The following is a 4550-nucleotide window of genomic DNA, read 5'->3' on the forward strand; positions in this document are numbered from 1 at the left end:
ACTGGGTGGTTTTGAACTGCCAACCTTTAGTGTTAAATGAAAACCATTTAGGCCTTCCACGATAGTAAATATTGATTTAGAAGCAGCCCTTTAATTCCAGGCACCATGTTATAGGGTGACTTACCATCGTACTGGATTGTCAAAATGGTTCTAGAATTTTCTGAGGAAGCTTAAAGAACTAGGCTGCACCACTCTTGGGCTGGATTATTTCTTCAGCCACCTCTAATCACAGTGGTCCTACTGACCCTCCCTCTCCCCCTTCCACAAACATTTGCAGAGTGCTGGCTACATCCAGGCCCTATTCTAGGTCCTGGGATACGAGGAAAACACAACAGTGTGCCCTCAAGGAGCAGAAAGTCTGTAAGGTTTTATCTCCAATTCCCACTCTTGCTTTCATGCACACAGAAGGTTAGGTCTAGAAAGTATTCCTCTGGCCTTCTTTATCTTCCCCCGCAACAGAGGGGGACTCTGGCCTGTTTACTGAGTGGCCCTCGTGGGACCTGGGTTAAGCAAACCACACTTGGGAGTATCAACCCTTTGGTGAGTGGGAGAGAGAGATGGCTGTCTTCTTAGATTCACCTCCAAGACAAGCTGAGTGCGTAACTGGGAAGGTCTGTGACCTTTATAGATGGGCTACGTGGCCAAAACAGAGAGCAAGTACTTGGTTCCCTTGAAACCAGCCTGTCCAGCAATATTATGAACCTGAAAACGGCCGTGAAAACTGCAAACCTCCTGGATCCTGCCCGTGGGAGATGCTGTCCCGTGAATCTGTGGAGATGTGCACTTTCACTCTTAGCCTCAGTCTTCTTCTGGATGCCTGTCTGTGCTCGCACTGACCACACCTTTAGTGAGAGGTCGGGGCCAGGGTGATGCGGGGATGAAGGTAAATAAAGGCCGTATTCCCTGCCTTCAACGGAAGTCAGTCAGGGAAAATGTGTTACGTAACCACCTGTAGCTAATTAGAGTGGCTGACGTGTGCTGAGAACACAGAGGCAGTTTGGATGGGGAAGGATGGGGGCGTGTGCCCTGAGCCTTGGAAGATGAGTAGGAATTTGTCTAGCAGAGAAGAGGGAAAGGCATTCCAAGTGGGACGGAAAATATGCGCAAAGGCGCGGAGGCCTGCTGGATGAGCACGTGGTATGGTAGGGCTGGGACAGCCGGGGGGTAGGGGGGGAGATGAGGGTGCACCAGCCCGGATCAGATGGGGGTACGTCCTGAATGCCAGGCTGAGTGGTGTCCCATAGCTTATAGGCAATAGGGAGCCCCAGGAGGCGTTTGAGCAAGGGCCTGGGTTTTAAAATGCCAGCTAGTGATCCTGTTTTATGTTCCCCTGCCCCTGTGACGTCTGTTACAGGACAGTGAAGACATGTAAAATGTTCGAGAAGACATACCATCAGGGAACCAGTGTGACTGTCTTGTTTAGTAGCGAACTGTGACCCCCAGGTACTGTTTCTCTGATTGTACTATCTCTCTTTGTCTCTGGCGGCCCCTCAGTACCTAGGCGTGATCGTCCAGGTCCTGCTGCCCATGCCCCAGCTCCATGGACCCTGCTAGGGCTTGGAAGAAAGTAAGGCAGCCTCGGGCTCTGCCACTTGCTGCCCAGCCCTGGTGGACTCCGGCCAACAGGAAATGGAGCGGGCAGTGTCCCAGCCTGATTCACCGAGCCGTAGGTCTCCCTGTGCCTCTGCAGACGCATTCCGGCTGCTCCTGGCCTAAAAACAGTCCTCTCAGACCTACATCCACAGCGGAGCGAATCCAGGGCATGCCTGCGCCGGCCAGCTCCCCTGCACTTCCTCCAGCAGCAGGCGGGAAAGGGGGTCAGTGTCGGAGCCCAAGCATGTGGCCCTCTGTGACCGTTTGCTTGGATATCAACATCCTCGGCAGGATGGGTGACTTCTGCAGAGCTGGCTGGGCAGAGGGCACTGAGGAAGAATGTCCCAGAGGTCACAGGTGGTTTTGCTACCTCTGTCCGACACCTCCACCTTCTCATTGCCAAGGGGATGGGGGAAAAGCACGTTCCACAGGCCAGTGGGCAAATGCTTAGCTGTTTTGGGGGGTGGCTGGCCCTGGCATAGAGACTTCTTTGAGGCAGGCTGGCAGCCAAGTCATGCCAAGGGCAAAGCATGGCAGCAGCTGGCCTCCCAAGGAAGCACCGTCCCCTGTACAGGGCTCGCCACCCTAATGTGGGCTGAGTAGGGAATGCAGTACCACCCTCCCATTTGCAGGTGAGCAAACTGAGACCCAGGGAGCTGAAGCGACCAGTCCAAGGTCGCACCGTGGCTTTGTGGCCGAGTTGGGGTATCACATCGTGCTGGAGCCAGTCCTGATCCCTGTGGCCAGCCAGTGCCCAACGTTGGCAGAAGTCCACTTGGAAAGGGACAGCTCATACTCACTCTGCCCTGCTGCCAACCAGGCATGGAGGACCTGGCTTTTTCCTTGTTCCTGTGCCTTTCTGCTTGGAAGCCAGGCTTAGCACCAGGGTCATAGGCAATCAGAGCTGGAGAGAGCCAGCTGTGACCCCCAAAGTCCAGGCCTTTGTGTTCCTTTGTTTCTGACTCTTGCATGGATGTTGAATGGAAGTTGAAAAGAGAATTTAGTAGCAAGGTAGCAGAGCTCCATAGAGTGGTTCTCAGGATCTGGGCGGGAAAGCAAGAAAGGAGGCTGAGCACTTGGTTTGGATCTCTGCGTGTCATCAAAGCCCTGTCCATTCTCAAGGGAAAGCCTTCTGTCCAGACTCTCAGAGCTCTTTGACCTACCCTGAGCTTAGCTCTAACCACCCTGTGGTATCACCATCTGTTTTGCCCCTTCCTTCTCTGGACTGGCTGTTCCTTGGGTCCCCAGTGCCTGGGACACAGTTTGCTCAGCACCGAATAGTTCTCAGACCTGCTAGTGACTGAATGAGGGGTTGAGGAATACAGCGTGGACAGTAACTTGTTCAACAGTAGGCCCAGCTGAGCTTTTGGAGGGACCTGGCCCTTGTGGCTGCTTTGCCCCTTATCAAGTTGTTGTTAGCTGCCGTGGACTCGGCTCCCAGCTCAAGGCGACCCCATACACAACAGAACAAAAGGCTGCCCAGTCCTGTGCCGTCCCCGTGATGGGTTGTGGATCAGACCTTTGTGATCCATAGGCTGATTTTCAGAAGTAGATCCCCAGGCCTTTCTTTCCAGTCTGTCTTAGTCTGGAAGCTTCGCTGAAAGCTGTTCAGCATCATAGCAACAGCCAGCCTCCACTGACAGACGGGTGGTAGCTGTGCTTGGGGTGCATTGGCCGGGAATCGAACCCGGGTCTCCTACATGGAAAGGCAAGGGTTCTACCACTGAACCACCAATGCCTCATGTATCTTCTGTGTGAGAAGCTGCTCAGTTCTGCTGGCTGATTTCAACCCAGTAAAACCTTCAAGGCCTTACTAGGTGGATCTGTAAGTGCAGTTCCTGATCGTAACATGCGCCCGTCACAGCCGTGCAGACAGGCCTGAAGAGATTGCTTGCCATCTTCCCCAGTTTATCACCCCACACTTGGTAAACAGATGCATTATACAGATAACCTCGGAAGGTCCCTATGTTATTGCAGATTGAGACAGAAGTAATCTACCTGCTGGCAAATTTCATAGGTTTCACCACCTTGTTTACTCTTATGTTAATGAGAGAGGAGAGCAAAGCCATAAAAAATATCCCATGGGGTGGGGACCCAACCGGATGATGGATGAGAAAACACTTTGGAAAATGTATGGGTGGTGTGCAGGTATGCAGGGCTGTTGTTATGAAGACGTTTTCCATGTCTGACCTCAGTCTGTCTTGGTTTTCTGGCAAGGACCTAGCACCTCCCAGCCCCTCCCACACCTGGCTGACAGATACCCCCTGTCTACATCCCACCATTAGGGCAGCATTTCTTCTCCTGAGATTTTCATTGCCCACATATCCTCTTCCTGGGGGCGTGGCTTTTATTTGAAGCAGTTGTCAGAGCCAAGCTACTGGGAGTCAGACAGACCTGGATGTAAATCAAAACTCAACCCCTAGCTCACTGGGTGATTCTTGAACAGTTTTACTTTTCTGAGCCCTGTTTTCCCATCTGTAAAATGAGGACAATAATTACAACGATGATCGTATCTTTTATATATCGGATGCTTACTCAGGGTGGGGACCCTGTGCAAAATAAGCACTTCTCATAGATTCTTTCATTTAATCTGTACAACAGCTCTATAGAGTAGGTCCTTGTATTATTCCCATTTTACAGATTAGGAAACTATTCCCATTTTACAGATTAGGAAACTAAGGCTTAAAAAAATTTTTTTTTTTTTTTAAGGCTTAGAGAGTGTTTATTGCTGCATTAAAAAAAAAAAAAATACACCTCCAGCCGGTAGTTTCAGACAGTAATAATCATTTATTTTGCTCATGATTCCAGGAGTTGCCTGGGCTCAGGTAGGTGGTTCTTTTCTTGGCCTCTCTTGGTTGCAGTCAGATGTGGCTGGGGCTCGAATCATCTGGAAGGCTTCCTCACTCCTGTGTCTGGTGCCTGGGCTGGGAAGACACACAGGGGGCAGGGGAGGACTC

The 4550-nt window shown here is 51.4% G+C and overlaps 1 non-coding gene across 1 annotated transcript; it reads right to left on the reverse strand.

Moving 5' to 3' along the window:
• Positions 1-3259: 3259 nt before the first annotated feature.
• TRNAG-UCC (transfer RNA glycine (anticodon UCC)) lies at positions 3260-3331 on the reverse strand. Its single transcript has one exon. It is a non-coding gene; the product is annotated as a tRNA-Gly (tRNA).
• Between the last annotated feature and the right edge of the window lie 1219 nt (positions 3332-4550).

This window comes from Elephas maximus, chromosome 10 (assembly GCF_024166365.1).
Source record: "Elephas maximus indicus isolate mEleMax1 chromosome 10, mEleMax1 primary haplotype, whole genome shotgun sequence".
In the NCBI taxonomy this organism is placed as follows: Eukaryota; Metazoa; Chordata; class Mammalia; order Proboscidea; family Elephantidae; genus Elephas; species Elephas maximus.